Consider the following 22,991-nt stretch of genomic DNA (forward strand, 5'->3'; position numbering starts at 1 on the left):
GGAGGTCAAGGAGGATAAGACACTGTCTAGTCAACTGTGGGTGATGGATAGAGGTGGCTGTGGCTCCTTGTCCCCTGGGAGATGGGAAGAGCTCTTTGTCCTTGGAGCTTGAAATTGATGGGATAGGGTCTAGAACTTTCCTCTTTGATCCCCTTTACCCCCTCCCCAGCTTCCATGGGAGAGCAGAATTCTAGCCCCTTCTAGAATGAGTCTATGTACATGTGCCTGTGGTGTGTCTGTGTCTGGGTGTGTCTGTCTCTGTGTGTAAGAGTGTGCGTGCCCATCTGTGTCTGTACCACTGTGCACATCTCTGGGTGGTCGTATACAGGAAAATGAGACCAAGTACAAACTCATTCTCTGTGACTGTCAGTGTGCATTTTTCATCTTAATGACATGAAAAGTTTGTGGGGGTCCTGGCCCCATTTGCAGCCTCAGACTGCCTGCCATAGCCTAAATCTTTCATCTCCTGTGGATGACAACTTACAGATGACTCTTTGAAGGCTAGCCCCTTGGCTGGAGGTGTGGCACAGGGCTCCCCCCTGTGCATTTGGGGGGACAGCTGCAGAGAAGAGGCTGGGACTACCCCACCCCCAGCAGTACCAGGAGGCACACTGAGGATCAGGACTTTTGTTGCCCAGCCCCCAACTCCACCTGGCCTGTGTCGTCATCATCATCATCATCATCATCATGGGTTGCTGGATTCTCAGGCCTAGACCTTCTGGTACCCAACCAGTATGCCTGCCTTCCTGGCCCCTTCGAGGCTTCTGTCTAAAGAGAGTTGCTCTGGTTTCCAGAACACGCTTCCATGGCATCTGCTGGGTATTGCTCCTTAATTGTCCCATCTGTGCGGAGTCTGTTGCCCCCAACTAGACTGTGAGTCTCTCTCCCTCTGAGCCCCTCCTCCACTCCTGCTGGCATAAGGGAGACTAGGGTGGAAACCAGGTGGAATGAATTCTATAAGCCAGTGGTCCCTAGCCCTGGCTATAGAACCAATCCTCCAGGGGTCTTCTAAAAGTACAAATGCTTGGGCCTCGGCCTGGGGGTAGGTGATCTAATGGTAGCAGGATGCAGCCTAGCATTAGAAACATTGAGAGGTAGCTTAGCACAGTTGAGAGGGGGAGTGTAGATCCTCTCAAATCCAGGGTCTCTAGGCCAGTGCCATGATGGAGAGATAGCTCCATGCCTTCCTCCATGGGGTTCCCACTCCACCCTAAGCCTGCTTCTCCTCGTCTGCCTATTGTCCTGGCTACTCTATTGTGGGGTCTCCTCTCTCCTTTTTAGCTCTATATCTCAGAGCCGGACACAGGAAAGGTGCACAGTATGGGTTGACCCCATATTCCAGAAACTTCCCAGTGGTGAGAGCAGCCTGAGGGTGTGTGGCCTGAGATTGCAAAGCCTGTCTGCTAAGAAGCCTATCATCGGGGCTGGGGTGTAAATGTCTGTGTGAGCCCGTGGTGTGCGGGACCTGGGATGTCAAACATGTGTCTGTGCTGGAAGCTATTAGGTGTATGCAGGGCTGAGAGCCTAAGTGTGGCTATAGGGTAGGAGCTTTTGCCCATGGGTGCCTGTGAATCAGCATTCCTGTATGTGTCTTGCGGGTCAGTGTTGGGATAGGTGACCATGACCATCGCAGTCCCGGGAGACCAGGCTGATGGGGTCTAGCATATCTCTTCAGTGGAAGCCTCACTCTCTGTGTTGAGGGAACAGAGGAAAATTATGGCCTTAAAACAGGGGCCCCAGGGTCAGTTTACAAGATTCTGGGGCGCTTTTACCCCTGGCCCCTGCAGGTTAGTGTCTTTTGGGACAAGGAGATTCTCAGCTTGCCAGTGCTGCCCCCGGGGACCAGAGGTAGGCTCCTGGGGATGCATCATTCATCAGAAATCCATGCCTGCTCCTCCCTGCACATTCCTCCCATCGTTCCTCCTTCCCCATCCACTGTCTTTCTCTGTTCTGTGGGAGCACCTGTCCAGGCTAGCAGAGCCAGGATGAGCCTCAGACATGCCAGCCTTTCATGGATCAAATGCAGAAGCTGGAATGGAGAGAGGCAGGGCTGGCTCAAGCCTTGGAAGCCAGTGCTACAGCCCTGAGGGTGTCATGTCTCTGGCCACTGCTCCCGGAACCTCTTACCTGACTGAATAGTTACAGGCAGCTGAGCGGAACTGACCCTTCTCTGGGTGCCATCCCTGCTGCTGGGCCTGTCACACATGTGACAGGTGTCATGGGGATTATTTTTGAGAGAGAAACCATCTCCCTGTCCTATTCTGGCCTCTTCTCCCACAGCACAGTGACTCCCAGCCCCGTGGACAGCACGGGTGCCACATGGAAGCCATCATTCTCTGTCAACACTGGCTGTAGCCATTGCTCCTCCCCCAGACTTTAGACAGAGGAGACTTTGTTTTCCCACTGCCCGCTGCTGTGTGCACAGGAGGCTGGGCTGGGAACCAAAGCTAACAGATGCCCATGTTCTCATCCCCCTGACATCCTCCCCAGGACCAGGAAGGCCATGGAGGACGTGCAATGTCCTTGGGTTTTCCTCTGCTTGGACAGCTCCATGGGGCTGGGGGTGGGGAGTGGGTTTCCAGGGAATGTCCTAGGAGTGTGACAAGAGACATTGTTCTGGGGAGTTCCTCTAGGCCACTGGCTGAACTCAGATTCTGCCTTCATTCTGTTCTGTCAATGCTCTGTGTGTATGTGTGTGTACTTGCGTGTGTGTCTATGTGGGTGCGTGTATGTGTTTGTGTGTCTCTGTGTGTGTATGGGCAGAAGGACCAGTCTTTTCTGGGGATCTCTTGACCATTAGCACTGGAAGGGACCTTAGAGTCATCTAACTCAGTGTGCCCGTTGTACAGGTGGGGAAACTGAGGTTCAGAGAGATGGCACCTGCCCATCCCCATCCTTCTCCCTTCCATGTGTGGCCTGTCTTCATCGCCCAGGGGCCCTGTTAGAAATGCTCTCCCTCCTAGCACCTTCCTGCCCTTCACCCACACACCCTGTTTCTCTCCATCTTAGCCCAGCTGGGCAGGAGGGGGAGTGTCCCAGGGCATCCCAGGTACCAGCATCCCCTGCCCCAGGGCAGCCTGCTCACAGGTCCTTATCTCTGGCCCATAGGGACAGGAAAGAGGGACTGTTTGAGTCCTGGGGCCTCATAGATGGGAGGAAACTGTCCCCATATGCCCAGGCCCTCATGTCTGCCCCGCCCCACCCTGCCCCTGAGGTAAAAGCACAACAGGAGATCCCCTCTCACGGGTGACATGCCTTGGGGTCGCCTTCGGTCTCACGACCCTGCCTCACCCCTTTGCCTTGCTCTGTCTCCATCCAGCCTCTGTTCCTCATCACCAATCTTTCTCTCTTCCACAAACCCCAAAATGTAACCTCTAGTCGCGGCCGCGGTTGTTTCAATCAATAAAGATGCAGTGTTCTAGAACTTGGGGCCAGCCTGTGTGTGTTGGGCTTCAGGGAGAGAGAGCAAGGTGATGGGCTGGGCAGGGGCAGCCTTTCTTCTCTTTGCCATCTGTCACTGTGACTTAGACAGAGGGTACCTGTGTCCTGTCTGCCCACAGTGAATCTTCGTTCTGTTTATTTGTTACACAGATACAAACACTGCTGTCATGCCGTGCGGTCCCTCGCCTAGTGGGAGAGATAGACAGGGAGCTAAGGCTGACATGAAGACGTGTATCGTGGAAGCAGAGGACTGGCTATCAAAGAGAATTTGGGTTCAGGACCTGGGGGAAGACATTTCTTTTTAAAAGAGACATTTAGTTAAGTGTGGAGTATGCTTGCTATCCCAGAACAAGGGAAGCCGAAGCAGGAGGATCTTGAGTTTGAGGCCAGCCTGGGCTACATCAGAATGAGTTCATGTAGCATGTGTTGTGGGGTTGTGGAGAGAAGGTTCTGATGTAAGGCCTCACTCTGCTCTTGCTGAGGACCCAGGTTCAGTTTCCAAACATGGGGTGGCTAATAACTGCCTGAGCTCCAGCTCCAAGGGATCTGGCGCCCTCTTCTGGACTCTGCAGGCACCTTCACTCACATGTACATATACCCACACGTGACTGTGATTAAAAATAATGTTTTTAACTCGGAGGTATAGCTCTGTGGTAAAGCACTTGCCCCAAATCATCACAGGTCATCCTTTCCCATTGTCCAGGTGCCTCAGATTGTTCATTCGGAGCTGTGAGGTCTGTCACCGTCACTTGCTTTAACATCTTTCTCAGTCCCCCTCTGGAGAAGTGGGCTTGCTGGGGTCACAGGACAGGCAGTGTCGAGGGAAACCATATTCCTGTGAGTTCTCAAGGAACAATGTCCACATCCGGATGGGTGTCATGATAGGGACTGTAACGAGACCAGGCAAGTGGTGGGAAGACTCTGTCTTGTCACCTGGCTGTAATGACTGAGGTGGATAGAGGCATGTTTTTACACAGGGAAACTGAAGCTTCACAAGACAACAAGCTGAGGACTCTCTGCCTCTCTGTAAATTATCTGTGCTCATCATAGATGCCTTCATGCAGACACACTGACTGGAGACTCATAGCTTGGGCACACTGGCTCAAAAAGAGACAGAAGAATCAAACTCTGTAGCAATTCACACACATGTGTGTGCAAACACACCATGCACGCACACAACAAGAGAGACAGATTTTGAAATGCCAACATGGGTTGAATTGTGACAGAGATAGTGTCCTGGGCTATGTGGGGATTCCGGGCTCAAGGTAGAACTGAGAGCTGAGGCCATCCTCTTTAGAAACTCCTAGCTCCTGCTGTGAGATCTAGATGGTAGGAAATCCCTCCTTACACTTCCTGTGGAGGCTGAGTCTGACTCCCTTCCCCTCCAGTCTGCACTGGTCTTAGTGATCTTAAAAAAAAAAAAAAATACAACTGAATGTGACTTTCAAAGCTGCTTCAGCTCAGGCATCTTGGAATGTCCTGTCCCTGAGCCACCTCGCACCCAACTCTGCGGAGACTACCAGGAAGCAGGGAGTCCTCCCTGACCACCCCAGGCAAGCTAGGCCTGGCTTGCCAACCATTCACAACAAAGCACCAGAAGATGTGGGAGAGGAGCCATCTTGGACTCCAGAGCAGCCATTACTCCAGCGGACGCAGCGCCAGATGCATCTGCCTGAATTTCTGACCAGCTCATCAGGGGACATAACGTGACACCCTTGAGGTAGGGGCTAGTTCATTTGTTACAAGCACAAGCGTTAACCTGGTCCATATGATTCGTCATCTGCGTCCCCTTCACACCCCCAACTAAGTGTATCCCACCCACACAGTTCCTCTCCTGACTCATGCGCTTCAGTCAGTCAACCAGCTATCAGGACCTCAGCTCCATTTCTCCCACACGGACTTCCTGTGGCAGCTGCAGGCACTACTGACTCAGCCTCTCAGGAGAAGTGGCTGCTGCCTGACTGCTGTTGTGCGGCCAGACACACACACACACACACACACACACACACACACACACACACACACACACACAGAGAGAGAGAGAGAGAGAGAGAGAGAGAGTTGAGCAACCTGTTGACTAGCTGCCTGCTGTCATGTGACACCTCTGATCTAATCGACAGGGCTGAAGGAAGGTGTCATAGTCATACAACATGGCTAACATGGGGGCTGCCATTTTTAGAGAGCTTGTAGGTAAAGACCCACTGAAAGAGACAGGGGGCGGCAGGTCTCATAAGTCCTTCCTTTTCCACCATTCCTAAAGTGACCATTCATTTCACCGTCACCGTTGTGTGGTATGTACACCATGAAAGTCCTACTGCTGACCTTGGCCAGCAGGTGTCAATACCAGGGTCCGGGTAGGTGAGGTTACTATAGTCCTTTTTGCTCATGTTAACTGTTGAGTGAGAGATTCTGGGGAGGAGCAACATACACACGTCTGTTCACCTCAGAAAGGGGACCCTTGACAGACCAAAGAAGCAATTGTACTAAAATGCAATTTGGTGAAGCAGTGAGGTTTTTCTTTGTTTTGGGGGTTACTAACAGGAGAGTGGGTGAGAGGTTACTTAGGGGAGAAGGCATGACTCAAAAGCAGTTGCATCATCCAAGAGGTCACACCCAAACTGGGGATGACTCAAGAAAGATGCACCCCTAGAGCTCTGGGCACAGCTTACAGGCAGCTCTCCTCTGCAGCAGCTGTGTGGTCTCTCTCCCCTTGAGATTGTGTGCTGTTTCCCTAAAGCTGGGGGGAGCCGGTGAGGATCTTGCAAGTGTCAGCTTTCCCAGACATGTGCCCTTCTTTCCTCCTGAACTCCGTGGGCCTCCCCAGCCCTCCTAGAGGGAATGTCACAGTTCTGAGGAGCATGCTGCACAGTTGACTCAACTGTTTTAGTTCTGTAGATGAGGGCAACCAGGTTCAGAAAGGTGAGGTAGCCACAAAAAAAAAAAAATCATAAAATTCAGGAGGGGAAGGGTCTGGAGAAACATCCAGAAGTTTGGTTTTCAGTACGGCATTCCTCCTCAGCCAGATACTCGGCTCTGTGTTCCCTCCTGGGGTTTGTCATATCTTGCTAACCAGCTCATCCCCAGGCGCCTGGAGAAGCAGAGTCCTTCCCTGTGGGGCTTGGGCTCCAGCTTCTGTCTCTGATGGAATTGTCCCCTGCTTCTGCTTTTCCTTTTCTAGCATCCTGACCTTTTTGCATATGTCCTTTGTTGAAAGCTCTCCACTAACACCTTTTTTAGAAAGAGGCTGGGTAAAAATAAATCCAAGGAAAAAGCCAACACATTTCTCCTTGAAGTCACCCCAGACCCAGGCAGAGGCCTCCTTCCAGCCCAATCCTCACACCTCCAGCTCCCAGATCCATCTTTCCTGGGCACACAGCCTGACAGCACCCAGCGTGGCTTTCTGCTCTGAGGTCAACTCCCTCAGATGCCAAGTCCCTGAATCCATCATAGCCAGGACTCTTCAGCTGTTCAGGTCTTTTCTAAAGATGGCTGGTGATGGGTATAGTCTTCATGCTCCTCTGGTGGGGGGGGTACCCTGTGGCCAGCTGGAACTCAGGTGCATGGAGTCTGCACGTAGGAGCCTCACCCAATTTGGACAGCTGCACTGAGCAGGGTTGCACTCTCAGAGCCACTGCTCACTCTCACCTGAGAGATGAGAGTAGAGTTGAACAGGAATGGGGGCTGGGCTGAGAGTGCAGTTCCCATGCAGTGGTGTTCTCTGCAGCTGGTCAGAAGCATCCAACAATATAGAAATGAGAGAGAGTGGCTGGCTGGAAAACAGCATGCTGATAACCACTTCATTCATGTGTGTAAATGTGTTCATGTGTATGCAGGTGCACACGTGTGTGTTTATACATGGGTGGGTGTGCGTGCAAGGCCAGAGAACAACCTCAGATGTCATTCCTCATGCACTGTCCACCTTTTTGCTGCTGTTGTTTTTTAAAGATAGGTTCTCTCGATCGCTCGCTGGCCTGGAGGCTGCCCAGGCTGGCCGGATGGCCAGAGAGCTCAAGAAATTCTCCTGTTTCTGCTTCCATGTCACTACACTAGGCCACTAGGCTGGGGTGCAAACTCATCCTCATGGTTGCAGAACAAGTACTCAGACATTTCCTCAGCTACTCTTTCATTTTTATTTTTAAAAAAATCTGTGGTGGTGTGGTGTTCGTGCGTGGGTGCATGCATGCTTGCCTGCATGTGTGTATGTGTGTGTGAGTGCATGCGTGTGTCTTAAGACCCTTCCCTGGGATGTGAACACTGGTTACCACAATAGTGAAAATTCAGAGGTTCCAAGTCACCTCTAGGCCTTCTGCATTGTCTGGATACTTCTACATAAACACATATGATTTTTAATAACCAAGAAGAAAGCCTTATTTTTCTTGAGAAAACAAAAGACAGTAGTCATCAAGGTCTATAGAGTAAAAGTAAAGGTCACTTTCTATCTTCATATTATTTCCATAGCTTAGACATCACGGAGTTTGGAGAGGGGCTTTGAACTTTGAGAACTTTCCTTGCTTATTTATTCAAAGAAAAAATACTCATACAAGTGGAAGTGGGGACAGGAAGAGTAGGAGGGGCTGGCCAGGGACAGGAAGTAGACAGGTTTTTTAATTAACTAATTGCCTGTGTGTATACATCTGGGCACAACATGCTTGTGGAGGTCAGAGGACACATCTCTGTGTCAGTCTCTCCTTCCATCATGTAAGGTGGGGGATCGAACTTGTGTCATCATGCTTGGTGGCAAGTACCTTTACCCTCTGAGCCATCTCATAAACCCCCTTGGGCCAAATAAGAGGAACTTCAAAGAGAATGCACAAATTCCAGGGAGAAGCATTATGTCCAAAGTGGCATGCATGTGTGTATGAGACACAGAGAGAATGCAAAAGTATACATATGCACCTATGTATGCCTGCAGCTACCTTTCCCCTATAATTAGTTGTAAAGCAAGTGAGTAATTAGATACCCTGGGTTGTTGGTTGCGGCCATCAGAGAAGAGGCCCAGGAAGGTGTTCTGTGTGGATTGCAGCTCCCACACTTCCCCTGCTCTTCATCTCCCTCATCAGCTTCGGCTGTCCTCACCCAGAGTCAAGGGCCTAGAAAGGAGATTGAGGTCTGGGGCCTGAGGAGATGTGATAAACCAGGGTCCCTGTGCCCTGCCACTTGCCACTTCATTGAAGCCTCCTTGTATCCTCTCTCTTTTGGCTAAAGGGCACCAAAGCCTACTTAGCTCCAAAACAGGAATGAGAAGTAAGGACCAGTCAGCTGTTACTGTGGCCCATGAGCCCATAAAAGAGAGTGCCTGGGAATAGAAGAATAACCCCACCAGTGAGTGTTCTTAGCCTGGGGGGGTTCTGTTATGCCCACTCTACAGACAGGACCCAGAGTGAGAAGGGCAATTTGCAGAGAGGTCACATGGCTGTGGAGGCACTCAGAACTCCTTGGACAACTTCATCCCCAAGCAAACAGACTTTACATGTAGTAGATGCCCATGTCAAGGGCTCCCTGAAGGGAGAGAGATGAAAATCACCTGCTTGCTGATGAACCTCAAGGAAGGCCTAGACTAAGACTGCACCCTGAAGGAGTGATGTGCACTGAGCTCACACTTGTCTTCATACCAGCCTGGTGTGAAGACAAGTGTGAGCTGAGCCAGCCCCTTAAGGTCATTCCCTGAGAGTTAGGAAAGGGTCAGGGAGGTTTGAACTTAAAGGTTCTTCCTGATCAGGTGATCAATCAGAAAAGAGAATGGGGTGTTCCCCAGGAATACTAAGAAGAGATGCTTTGTTTTGCTTGTTTGTTTTGTTTTTTTACTCTTTGGGGGCCTGCCACACAGTTCCCACTTACTTATGAATGCTCAGCCTGAGCTTGGCTGGTTTTCAGGCAGCTTTTATAACTTGTTATCCTTTTTCTCTTTAACTATGTTTGCCTCTGGGCTTTTTACCTTTCTTTATTTTTATATCTTTCTTTCCTTCTTACTCTGTGGCTGGCTGGGCAGCTTTGTGGCTGTGTGGCTGTGTGGCTAGTGGCTGGGCCCTGGTGTCCCCCCCACCTTCTCTCTTGACCCTAGATTTCTCCTCCTATCTAATCTCTTTGCCTGGGAGCCCTGCCTATTTCTCACCTGCCTGGCTATTGACCATTTAGCTCTTTATTAGACTAATCAGGGGTTTTAGGCAGGCAAAGTAACACAGCTTTACAGAGTTAAACAAATACAACATAAAAGAATGCAACACACCCTTGAATTATTAAACAAATATCCCACACCATAAACAAATCTTAAATTAGTATTCCACAACAGGACTTCTACAAAAGGTCAAGGAGAACCCCAATATGCATCTCTGTCTATTGGTATAGCTGTGCCTGTGTCTCTCCTCCCTGCCTGCTGTGCTGGGGAGCCCCACTACTCAGGCTAAGGTGGGATCCTATTGACCTTCTCCTTCCCACATTCGCTGGGAGGAGGGCACATGGCAGGAGCTGTGAGGCCAAGGCCCAGGCCTTCAGATGACTTGGGCTGGTGCCAAGGTGGGGTGAGAGTCAAGGTGGGGAGGGTGGAGAGGTGTGTGGGCCAGAGCAGCCACCAGAGTGGAGCACTGCACAGAGGGCTTGAGCTGTGGGCTCTGGGCCCAGGGGCGGGTATCCGACTCACACCAGCAGAGAGGAGCAGCAGCCAGAGGTCTGGCTGGAGCCTGAGGCAGTGAGCCTTGGTGGAAAAGGATTGCAGGCGTTCCAGCTGGGGGAGAGCTGCCCTCATCAAGTCCCAGGGGCAGCAGACCTTCTGTCCTGGGTGTGGGGGAGGCCTGGATCCCAAAGGTCATTGACCTTGCCCTAGACTTGCGTTCCTGCAGAAGGAAATAGGATGGGTCTGGTCTGGATAGGGTCTGTCCTGGGACCCAGTGATGTATGCCATATTCACTGCTATGCCAAGTAGCCTCCAAGTTGTTGGCCAGCCACACTCCTTCCCGACTTTCTGCATCCTGAAGATGCTGTCCAGAGTCTAGGCTCTGGGAGAATGGTCAGGAGCTCTGCTCTGTCCCAATGTGTGCTAGCAGGCTCCACAGAACCCCAGATTATGCCTTCTGACTCACTCTGTGAAGACCATGATTCTTCCTTGAGATCAATCTCCAAGCCAATTTTAGAAACACAGTAAGATGGATAGTAAGGCTCAAAAGACATTTGCTGATGGGTAAGTGATTCAGGAGAGTATTTATGTCCTCAAAATACTCAGGACTCATTATAACCGAGGGAAGGTTCCAAATCCAGTATGGGACCACCGTGTTACCCTCCGACTAGGGACCACTGAAGACAATCCATATCTCCTCAGCCTGGGGTTCAAATTGAGGATGTGCCTCCCCCAGATTGGAGTGCCCCAAGGACAGACCATGTTACCCTCAGACTGGGGACCTCTGAGGACAATCTGTGTCCCCCTCAGACTGAGGCTTCCGCATGAAACATCTTCTGTATGCATTTCAGAAGCAGATCGTCCTCTTGGGCTCCCCAGTGCGGGTTCTCACCCCCTCCCACCCCCATCTCCAGAGCACTGGCTGTGGCAAGGGCTGCAGATGGCATCCCGTAATGCTCGTGGGTGTTTAGGCGCCCTGGGAGTAAAGTTTAGCCTCATTACAGCTTGTTTGAGAGAAGAGCCAATTAGAGAGGCAATTTTCCTTGAGCAGTCTGAAGAATGTGTTGATATGCTAGCCAGTTGGATGAGAAGTTGGTAACCTTCTTTGCCTCTGCTGGCCTAATGATGGCCCAGACTGCCCCTCACACCTCTGCCAGTCTCTTAGCCACTGGATTTGGGCCAATGGTAGGAGAGGAGCCTCAAACCCTGGCCCTCCAGAGACCTCTGGTCTCCAGAGGTTACCCCTGACCCATCTCTCTCCATTAACTTCACACCAGCTTCTTCTACCCTGGCGTGTTCCTTGCTGTGGGGAAACTTCATTGCTAATTACCTTCTTTGGGGCTAAATGTCTTCTATTGAATTCTTTGTGTAGAAGAAAATGGGACATGCCTTTAGGAGAAAGGCAGAGCCCCTTCCCCCCTCTTCCCTTCCCCATCCTTTCCCATCTATGCCGTCTGCCATCAGCAGATGGATGATCCACACTGTTCTAAAGCTCTGTGTTGGCCAGGGTACGATGGGCAGCAAATGAAAGAAACCAGACCAAAGCCATCAAGCTAATGCAAAGGGAAAGACTCGAGTCTCTCAGAATCAAAGCGAGGGTGGGGCTCGAGCCCCGAGCTCTGTGCACAAGCTGCACGCTCTTTCTCTGGCTTTTGAATTAGGCCCCTGTCCCTCACAGGGCATCCACCTCTTCTCTCTGCTCTCCACGTTTAGCATTTCCACAAGCAAACAGCTAAACCTCTGCTAGAGACTCCCAGTGCAGAATGCTGACTGGCCCAACTTTGGGCACTTGAGCGTACCTCAGGCGGTGGAGAATCCCTGAGAAAAGCCCCATGCTGGAGTCAGAGCTGGCCTGAGGAGCCCTTGCCAGGAAGAGGACAGAGACCAGACTGCAGGGTGGCTATTCATCATGGGGACAGATGCCATCTTTTCTCAGTGTGCCTGTCACCCTGCGTATCTTGACACAGACACTGAAGTCCCCATTATTATCACCACGATTTATTTATAGGTGAGGAAGCCAGGACTCAGAAAGTTGAGGAACTTTGCCCAAGTGAGAGCCAGGACATGAACCCCAAAGTTCTGGGCAACAGGAGTTGGGGGAAGAGGAAGGCATAGTCCATCTGATGCGATAAAGCTTGGGCACGGGACATGGATTCCCAGACCCAGGCAATCTGCACACAGGGTCTGGAGCTGAGTGCACAGACCTCAGAGGGCAGCTACAGCTAAGCAGGGCCCCTGGGGACTAGCGGTGTGATTTAATATGAAATGTCCCCATGCACTCTTGGTCCTAGGAGGGTGGCTCTGTGCTGGGGAAGCTTTAGAAGGTGGAACATGGCTGGAGGAAGTGGGTCACTGAGCACAGGCCTCTACTTCCTGTTTGCCCTTGGCTTGCTGACTTTGAACAGTGTGACCACCTGTCACTCACCTCTGCTGCCTTGACGGAGGGAGTGTATACCTTCTTCAACCTTGGACCAAACTAAGTCTGTCCATCTTTTTAAAGATATATTTTACTTTGTGTGCATGAGTGCTTTGCCTGCATGTATTTCTGTGTACCACATGTGTGCCCAGTGTCTAAGGGAGTGGTGAGGCTCCATGTGGGTGCTGGGAATCAAACCTGGGTCCATTGCAAGAATAACAAATGCTCTTAACCACTGAGTCAACTCTCCAGCCCAAGCCTGTCCTCCTTGAGGTTGCTCCTTCTTGAGGTTTTGGTTAAAGCAATGAATACAGCCCACAGACTTCCTAGAGGAGCCAGTGTTTGCAAACAGCAGATTCTAACTGCCCTGAAGAAAGTGTGGTTGGTGCACCACAAGGATGAATGGGAATGGAAGGGTGGGCTTCCCAGCATCCTAACCAGTGACCACAGTGGGAGACTGGGCCACTGAGGCCAGAAAGGTAGACATGGAGACCACAGGCAGGGTTGGACTTCACAGTGCTGGCACAAAGACACAGGATTTTAAAAGCTGTATTTCTTTCATTTTTGCCTGTGTGTGTGTGGGGCCTAGACCAAAGAGTATAAGTACCAGCAGAAGCCAGAAGAGGGCGTTGGATCCCCTGGAACTGAAGTTACAGGCAGTTGTGACCAAAATTCCGGTCCCCTGGAAGAGAAGCCAAGAACTCATAACAGCTGAGCCATCTCTTCATGCCTGCCCCACCCCTCATGTGAGCTGTGGGTTTTTTAACGGAAGTGCTGAGAAGATGGAGAGGACTTCTGGAGAGTGGGTCTTAAATGCTTATTGAACACAACACTCTACAACCCAGCTAAAAGTAGAAGCAAAGTATAGGACTCAGGTTTTCTGTTGCCCCATCCAAGGCAGAGCAGGACTCAATACCTTAGGAAGTAAGGGTACCATGGGTGCTCAGTGAAGAGTGTATCAGAAGGGGATATTTCAAGTTCAAATCAGAACAAGGATGACACAAACAATGTTTGAGGGTGTATTTGTGTGTGAACATAGGCGTGTGTGCACATGGAGACCCAAGGTTGAAGGCAGAACCATCCTCAAGAGCTCACTCACTCTTTCACTGAGATAGGGTCTCTCAATCAAACCCGGAGTTCATGGATATAGGCAGTCTTGCTAGCCAGCTTGCCCTGGGCCTTCTCTGTCTCCACCTTCCAAGGCTACCTGGGGATTCTAACTCTGGTCTTCGTGCTTGCTCGGCAATCGTTTTAACCACTGAGCAATCTCCCTAGCCCTTTACTATCCCTTAAGAAGACAGTTTTGAACAATGAATACCTATTCTCTGCCAGATGCTGACATTAAAAAAAAGTTATGTTATCTGGGCCATCAGTACACAGTATGGATTTCTATATTTTTGACAAATATGCAAAGGAGGAAGCCAAGACCCTGAGAATTAAAGGGACATGTCCAAGGTCACACAGCTGGAAAATGAGAGACTGATTCTATTTATTTCCCAGAACCAGTGTCTTCAACCTTCAACCTTTGGGACCTCTGTGGGCATGGGTGGACCCCAGGCAGAGGGTAGAGGATGGGATTGTGTCTCTGCCGTTAGACTCACTGATAGGTGTTTCATACCCCCTTCACTTTTAGGGGGCCCTTGCTTCTCAAGGTTTGCATCCTTCAGCTCTGCACTGGGGTCCTGTGGAGGCTGCCTCCGGGATCTGGGTTCACGCTGGGCACCAGTAGCTTCCTGGGTATCTCTGAGAGGCAACTCTGCAGCAGCGGACAGCCTGCTAATTAGGACACACTCTCTATGACTTTGTATTCCTAGATGTCTTTTACCAGACATGGGGCTGGGGGTGGGAGTGGAGAAGACTTACACAGTTGTTTTTAATTACATTTGGTTTGCTAATTTCTGATAGAAAATAAATATTTACCAAGAGCCATATTTCTTCATTTCACGCCAGCTGACTCTCAGAGTTTATCGGGTGCCCAAACAGGCACGCCCACTCACCTCCCCCTCGAGTCCCCACCCGCTTGCTGGAGTCACACTCTAGAGCTGGGAGAAGGGAGTAGGAAGGGAGAGAAAGGGGGAAATAGGAAGGTGGAAAGGGGTCAAGTTCAAGTGTGGACAGTACAGTGAGCCTGAGGGCATGGAGACAAGCCTCCTTCCTCAGTCTCGTGTGTGGTGGCTGCTGCAGAGATGTCAGAAGGCAAGGTGGCCTTAGCTCTAATGAGTCTTCCAAGTCTAAGAATGTCATCTACCATGTGCTAGGAAACACTTACTCTGGCTCTGAAATAGTCTCTCTGGGGACCAGGCTCCATGACGGGTGGACAGCTTATAAGGCGGAGTGACAAGGACAGACACTTCTGTGTAGTTATGTGTTCAAACGCATGTGTGTATGCAGGTAAGTATACATGTAGCCTTGTATATGTGGAGGCCAAAGATCAGTCTGAGATGTTGTTTGTCCAAAGCCACCCACCTCGTTTTTTGATTTTAAGCTCTCTCTGTGTGTGTGTGTGTGTGTGTGTGTGTGTGTGTGTGTGTGTGTGTGTGTGTACACTAAAGAGTCAAGGAGAGGCCATTGGATCCCCTGGAGAAGGAGTTGCAGGTTGTGTGAGCCACACACTTTGGTTCTCTGCAAGAACGTAAAGTGATGCCAACTCCTTCTCCCAAGGTCCCAGTGACAAACCGAGGCATGACTCCACCAACATTCCCGAGGTAGAACCAGTGAATTGATTGGGCTTCCTTGCAAAGCCTAGGTGAGGGGTTCTTCACAGGGTTGTGGCCACATCCCTCACAACTGGCCGCACCTGGAAAGCCTACCCAACAGGGCTGAGGGCTTTCTTGTAGCTACATAAGTGGAGCTATCTTGGGCTTCTATATGAGGTAGCCCTGCCCCCAGGTCGCTGGCCAGGTGGTAAGGAAGGAGCAGCTGGGTGCTTATGAGGGTGGGGGGAGGGTAGAGAGGGCTGGGGGGGGGATGAGGGAGTGTAAACCACCACCCAGCCCAGCTGAGACCTTTTGCAAGGAGGCACAACTGAATTCCCCAAGCAGTTGATTTCTTGGCTTGGAGGATAGCCGCTCAGAATACAGCTCATAACTGCTGAATGCTTTCTTTCTCCTGGCCTTCACCTCATGTTTTGAGACAAGATCTCTCACTGGGACCTGGGACTTGGTCCCACGAATCCGAATCCTCCTGTCACCATGCCCCCAGCACGGGGGTTAAAGCCAATCACTATATCTGACTTTTTTATGTGGCTTCTGGGGTTTGAACGAAGGTCCTCATGCAACACCCCTGCCACCCTCCCTTGCCACCCCTGTAGCCCTACACCCTTCCCTCTGCATGTGGGCTTGGGACTGATGCCTTCTTGGTGCATTACAGACAGATTGGAGCCTGTAATGGAGAGAAGGCTCTAAATCTCGGCAGAGCTTATGGGGACTGTCCTTGCTACATGTGCTGTCTGGTGGCACACTAGCATCTTCAGCCTGTGCAGAGTTGCCTGTGCACAGTCATGTCATAAGCTCATGTGCGCATGTAGGGCTCTCATTAAGTAGCCAGGTGGGGAGGGGAAGGAAGGAGCCTCAGGGAGACTGGGAGGAGCCTGGTAGCTGGGAGGAGTCTCGTGGTGCCCTCCCCCCAAAAAAGGGGTTGGGAAGGAGATAAGGAGAGCTGAAGGCATAGGAGTGGAGAGGTCCCTGCCCCCAGCCTGATTTCCAAATCCATGGTAAGTCAAGACTGGATTTTTTTTTTTCCAATTACATTTCAATTTAGCTCAATTACTTTTCCATTATTGTTCAAGCGACTCGGTTTTAATTGAAGCTGGTGGTTCTTATCTCCCTCACCAGCCCACCCGTACAAGGGAGGAGGGGGAGGAAGTGGAAGAGAGAGTCGGGAGGAGGCCCAGGAGCTGTGGCCACTTTAGGTGAAAGGTCAAGGCTCACTTGGGACACCCCCTGAGGGACCAAAATAAATCTGCATGGTGAGAGAGATACACACACACAAGAAACAAAGTTGTTGGCCACATCTGACCAGTACATCAGGCCACTCCTATGCCTGGTTTTAATGCTATGGTTTCAGTGAACTGTTTCCAGAAATATTCACCTGGGCTCCTTGAAGAGGGAGCCTCTGCGCTCCAGGACTTTTATTGTGATGTGTTGTTATAATTGCTTTATTTACGATCATGCAACCATCCTTTCCGTGCTTCCTTCATAAACCCAACTTTATAGTGGTGGGCATGCACGTATGGGGATACCTGCCTGGGCTTTCAGGGGCCTGAGATGGACCCTGGATGATCTCAGGGGACTTTTGGACCAGAGTTGTTGGTTACAGCCAAAATTCATTTAACCCTTAGCACAAGTCCACGAGGTGCTTTACTGAGAAAACTGGAGCCCAGAGCAGTGAGGGTTTGGTCCTGAGTCTTACAAAGGAGAAATTGCAGAGGTGGGGACGCATCTCAGCCTTGCAAATCTGAAGCTTGGGTACTGCCCCCAGAGCCCTGTTTTACACACACAATATTACATTAACTTGTTTTCTCCCAGCTCCCTGATGCTTCTCTACTTTCAAGCTCTGTTCCTTTTGGCTCTCCTCCTCCCCTTCCCCCTCTCTCCAGGGAAACAAAGCTTTGAGGTTGCACAGATCTGAATGAAATGGCCTGCAAACTGCCATTAAAGCTCTGGAGTCTCCATGTCCTTCTTAACTAGATAAGAACAACGTCCCCTTCCCGGGGACAGAACTAAATAAGATGGAGGACATTAGGAACCTTCCTCTCCATCATATCCTGGCACCCAACCACAGCAGGGTTAATCTCCCCACTTGTCAACTCAAACCCATGAGTCTGGAGGGGCACTCAAACTCAGGGAGGAGGCACAAAGCCTGAATCTGGGGTCCACTTCTCTCTTAGTCACTTTTCTATTGCTGTGACAAGACACCATGACAAAGACAACATATGGAAGACTTTATTGGGGGTTTACAGTTTCAGAGGGTGAGTCGATGATCACTCAGCGAGGAATATGGCCGCAGTTGAGCAGTTAAGAATGGTGCTGGAACAGTAGTTGGGGACTTACATCTGGATCCAAAAGTAGGAGGTAGACAAAGCTAACCGGGAATGGCTTGGGATTTTGAAACCTCAAAGCCCACCTTCCCAGATGTTTCAGCAGCTGGGGGGACCAAGCATTCAAACACCAGCCTATGGGGGCCATTCTCATTTGGGCCACTGTACCTCCTAACCTTAAATACCTTCAGCCCTGCAGCAGAGGAGGGTAAGGGAGGGCCGTGTAAGTGACTGTCATCTTTATGAGCCCTTGGGGTAGGCATACACCTGTGTGCTTCCTCTTTCCACACCTTCTTGTTCTGCCCAGTGAGTGGGAGGCAGAGACAGGTTAAACTCTGTAAGTTCAAGGCCAGCCTAGGCTGCATATCAAGTTTCTGTTGGCTACAGACTGATATCCTGTCTCAATCAATCAATCAATGCACTAATTAAAATGCATTCAAAAAAATAAATGAGAGCCCAATCCTGTATCTCTTAAATAAATTAAAATTATTTTAAAAACTGAAATACCTAGTCTGTATGGTGAATCCTCACCAGGTGAGGTGAATCCTAGTCTCAGGTGAATCCTACCAAACATTGAAAAGACATGTTATATGTCCTTACCCTAGGATCTCTTCCTAAAAACAGGAGAGATGGGTATACATCACAACCAGTCTGAGGAGCTGAGATCGCCTTTATTTTTAAATAGGAGAAAGAGACAGGAGAAGAAACCCACAGACTGCTATTCCTCAGGAGCCTAACAACTAAAATATTATGCAAAATACTAGGCAAAATACTAGGCAGGTGACTGCATCAATACACAGAAAAAAATTACACACCACTGCCAGATAGGCCTCATCCCGGAATGTCAGGCTGCTTCGATATTCAAAAGTCAATCAATGTAATCCATCACATTAACAGCCCACATTCTCCTCTCAAACGGAGATAATAAGCACGTGTTGCTATAAGCTGCTGGCTGTGCGACAGTTTGATACTCAGCGATGGATTACAAACCTAGCACAGCTGATATCCTCCTCGGCTCCCTGGCTATTTATTCCACACTCCCCAGGGGTAATCACTGGCCCAAATGTAGTGTATTTGTCCTTCCTTCCTTCCTTCCTTCCTTTCTTCCTTCCTTCCTTTCTTCCTTCTTTCCTTCCTCTCTCTTCCTCTCTCTTCCTTTTCAAGACAGGATTGCCTCTTGAACTGAGAGTCTTCCTGATTCTGCCACCCAAGTGCTGGGGTTAAAGGTGTGCGACACCATACCTGGCCATTCTATGTGCTTATTTGTAGTTTTCCTCAAAATGCTGGGGATTGGACCCAGGGACTTGTGCATGCCAGGAAAGGACTTTATCTCTGAGCTACACTCCAGTCCATATTTACAGGCCTTTAAAATTTAAATAAATAATATCCACACCGTAGGCAGCCCTTCTGTTTGTACTGTGCCTGGGGCTGGCTAGTAAATCAGTTGGTAGATGCAGCCCGCATGAAACCGGGCATGATAGCACTTGAGAGGTAGAGACAGGAGGGCTAGAAGTTCAAGGTCATCACACAGGGAGTCTAGGCCAGCCTGTGGTACATGTGACTTGTTGGTAATAATAGTAGTGTGTCCTGAAATTCATGAGTGTCGGGCCATGGCTTTAACTGCTGCGTGGCCCACCCCTCCTGTGGGTTACCTTCCTGTGAGTGTCTCCAGGTGTGAATGTGTTAGAGTTTCTCTGGGGAGAGAAAGAACTACCTGGTCCTTCTCTGTTCAAAAACTTCTCTGCCAGGCAGGGCCCATGTGAAGGTGCCAGTTGTGGTGCCTGTATTTGTGCTTTTCAGAAGGTTGGGAGCAAGAGTAATAACAGTGAGACACCCACAGGTCCTGTCTGGGTATGAAACGAACTGAGAGCCCCCACACCATCAAGGAATGCATCCATTGCAAGGATTTTGGGTGCGGTTCTTGCCCCTCCCGAAGCTCCTTTCCCCTCCATATCCTCACCCAATCCCAGCAACTTGTCAAGATCTCAGGAGGGGGCATTAGATAGCACGAGACAACAGGCACCCCTGCCTCTGGTATGATTGAGGGCAGAGTGGAGAAGAGGCAGAAGGGGGGGAAAGGGCCATCGGAGGAGTAAAGATGCCCTTGCCTCAGCAAGCTCAAGAGCTTTCCTGCCTGGAACAATGTCACCAGAGGTATGTTTGAGCGTCAGGGTCCCCTGAGACATTACAAGATGTGCATGCACACCTGTGTAAGCAAGCACACACTGCACACCACATGCACACATGAACATGAAACCAAATGCCTTGCGCACAGCACTACACACATCCCATGTGTGCACATACACACTCAACACGCACAAACACACTGTTCAGGCTCCTTCTTGACCCAATAGGAGAGCAGGGGATGACCTAAACTTAAACTCTCAGGCTCTGCCCAAGGCTTTAGGAAGTTTGTCAGCCTTAGAGTTTCATTCCTAGCTGAGGGTGGTAACTCATGCCTATGTCTACAGGATGCAGGAAATGGAGACAGAGGACCCAGGGTTCAAGACCAGTCTAAGCTACAAAGTAAGACCCTCCCCATTTTTGCTTTTAAAGTGTAGCAATGCACACAAATAATCTCCATCTCAGGAGGCTATGTAAGAGAATCACTTTAAGTTCCAGAGGCCAGCCTGGGCTATAGTGAATTCCAGGTCAGCCTGACTACAAAGTGAGACCCTCTTTCTCTCTCTCTCTCTCTCTCTCAAAAAAAAAAAAAAAAAAAAAAAAGGTTTTCCTTCTGTTTAGAGCTCTGATTTTTTTTTTTTTTTTTTGGTACCATTTTTCCACTTAATTGCACCCTTTGGGCTGCTATTTGTTTTTCAGCAGGAAAAAAAATCACTGCTTTTTTTTTTTAAGTTAGAAAAATAATCCCAGCTGGAGAGACAACTCAGCAGTTAAGAGCACACAATACTCTTGCAAAGGACCTGAGTTCAGTTCCCAGCACCCACATCAGGCAGCTTACACTTATCTGTGACTCCAGGTTCAGGGATCAGACACCATCTTCTGTCCTTCAGGGAGACTGCACTCAAGTGCACAAACCCACCCACACCTGTACACACACACACACACACACACACACACACACACACACACACAATCAATCAATGTAATGGTAACTTTTCAAATATGAAATAAATTTACAAATCTCTTCCTCCTGTGTTGTGGGGATTTTCCCATATAAACTACAGAACACAGGCAGGTTTGTTCCTATGGGTATCCTGGCACGATCTTGGACCCAGTGAGGTTTTTCTCTCATGAATTAATGAGAGACAGGGCAGTTGTGTCCCATATATTCTTTGTTTTTTAAAGTGGCTTTATAAATTTTTGTTTTTGAGATTTTTAATATAATTGTATAATTTCCCCCCTTCCCTTTCCTTCCTCCAAAATCTCCTGTATAGCCTCCTTACTCTCTATCAAATTTATGGCCTCTTTTTTCATTATTTGCTGTTTCACTAATATGCATATAAGTCTATATTCCTAAATACATAAGTACTGGTTTATGAAATGGTGATTGTGGGTTCTCCTCCAAGATCCATGACTTCACTAGCTCTGGCTAGTTATTTGGGTTTCCAGTGCTGGTACCCACTGAGGGCAATAGCAATAGCCTGGTCCCATATTATATTCTTATTATTAATGTTCCCCAAGCACTAAACAGCTTTGGCCACCAAGCTAGGCATTAAGCTAGGACGAACAACGGCATGGTTTCCCTCTTGTTGTGCTTGTCTTAAGTTCAATTAGAAAACTGTTGGTAACTGTTGTGGTGTGGTATGTGTGCAACTACTGCACTTGTGGGGTTATGGAGCCATGCTGGTCTCTATCCTGTTCAGTCATTATGCCTAGGTAGGACTATAGGTCACCTCTTTGTGGAAGCTTGCACAGCGCCTTCTGGTGCCATGACAGCTAGACCTCAGGGAGGAGGAGTTCGGGTGAGTTTCAGTGCATGGACTTCTGAGCCTTATATATGAAGTGCATGGTGTCTTCTGCAATAGGGACTTAACCTTCCACCTCTTGGGGTCAACCAAGGGCAATAGCAATAGCCTGGTCCCATGCATTTTTTTTTTTTTTTTTTTTTTTTTTTTGTTTTGTTTTTTTTTTGGTTTTTTTTTTTTTTTTTTTTTTATGTGCTCTAGGCATAAAACAGCTTTGGACACCAAGCCAAGTACTAAGTTGGGATGAACAAAGGACTGCTATCGACTTTGTGCCTCTCTCTATATATATAAAAGAACACCACCAACAAGGTGTCTCTTTGCCTATTACCAGGGGCAGGGCTCCCATATACTCTTAGCAAGGGAGGAGAGAGACTAAGGGAGTCAGGTCTAAGCTTCTGTGGATGAGGACATGAGATCTTCACAGATTCTACTGTTTCATCCCCCAGTACTGGAGCTACAGACACACATGGTTACACCTATATTGGGGCTCAAACTCTAGTCCACTTGCTTGGGCAGCAAGCACTTTTCTGGCAAAGCCATCTCCCAGGACGAGGAACTTGGGCTTTAAGACATGCACAACCCTTAACAGTTGAAGGCTCATCTTTGGAAAACCCATCGGGATCCCCTGGGCCTAGACACACAAAACATGGGCAACCTCAGTAAGTGGATAGTGACGCCTGTGGAGATGAGTCTTCTGCTCCATCTTTTCCCTAGGCCCAGGGTTGACAGCCCAAAATGTTGAGTGCTTGATAGTCCCTGCTCCTCTTTCAAAAAAAAAGAAGGAAGGAAAAAGCCCCACAACTCTATTAAAATAACAGCATGATATAGTTAATTATTCCCCCTGGAAAGTGAAAAACTGCAGGAGCACAACTCACCCAGCTCCCTGCTGTCTCATCCAGTTCCCTGAACCTGCTCCTGGCCCTGGTTATTGTGTCCGCCCCGGGAGCTTTAAGCAGTTCTGAAGATTGCTTGAGATACTTGAGACTGTCACCATCTGGGCTTCCCCTGCACTCTTGCCTCACTTCACGGGCAGGATTCTACATTCTCTACCAACTGGGCTGTCTACATTACACCCTTGTCTCTGCTTCCTTATGCTCTTTTGAGACCCTGGCTACATTCAGCCTCCTCCATGAAGGCAGTTTCGATTGCTGCAGCCAGGAGTTTCTCAAAGTGGACTCAGACCATCAGCATGGATGACAGACAGCATGTGTGAGGACCATGGTGGGGGGTAAGACACTGGTGCATACACATTTTGTGGCAATCCCAGGAGTCTCAGATCATGTAGCACACTGTCCCTTTCTAACTGTAATGGTTAGCTGTGTAAGCATAACCTAGAACCGCCTGGGCCTGTGTTGTGTGCATCTGTGCAGATTGTCTTGGTTACTAACGTCTATGGACATGGGAAGGCCCAGCCCACTGTTGGCAGCAGCATGCCCTAGGCAGGAGGCCTTGAACTGTGGAGAAAATGACTTGAGCACAAGCAAGCAACTGAGTGGTTGTGCATTCATTTCTCTCTGCTCTTAACTGTGGATGTGACAACTGGCTGTTTGAAGTGCC

The 22,991-nt window shown here is 49.5% G+C and overlaps 1 non-coding gene across 1 annotated transcript; it reads right to left on the reverse strand.

Annotated features, from left to right (window-relative positions):
• Window positions 1-21,622: 21,622 nt before the first annotated feature.
• LOC127224442 (small nucleolar RNA SNORA48) lies at window positions 21,623-21,770 on the reverse strand. Its single transcript, XR_007834718.1, has one exon. It is a non-coding gene; the product is annotated as a small nucleolar RNA SNORA48 (small nucleolar RNA).
• Window positions 21,771-22,991: the final 1,221 nt, after the last annotated feature.

This window comes from Phodopus roborovskii, unplaced genomic scaffold (assembly GCF_943737965.1).
Source record: "Phodopus roborovskii unplaced genomic scaffold, PHOROB, whole genome shotgun sequence".
Lineage (NCBI taxonomy): Eukaryota > Metazoa > Chordata > Mammalia > Rodentia > Cricetidae > Phodopus > Phodopus roborovskii.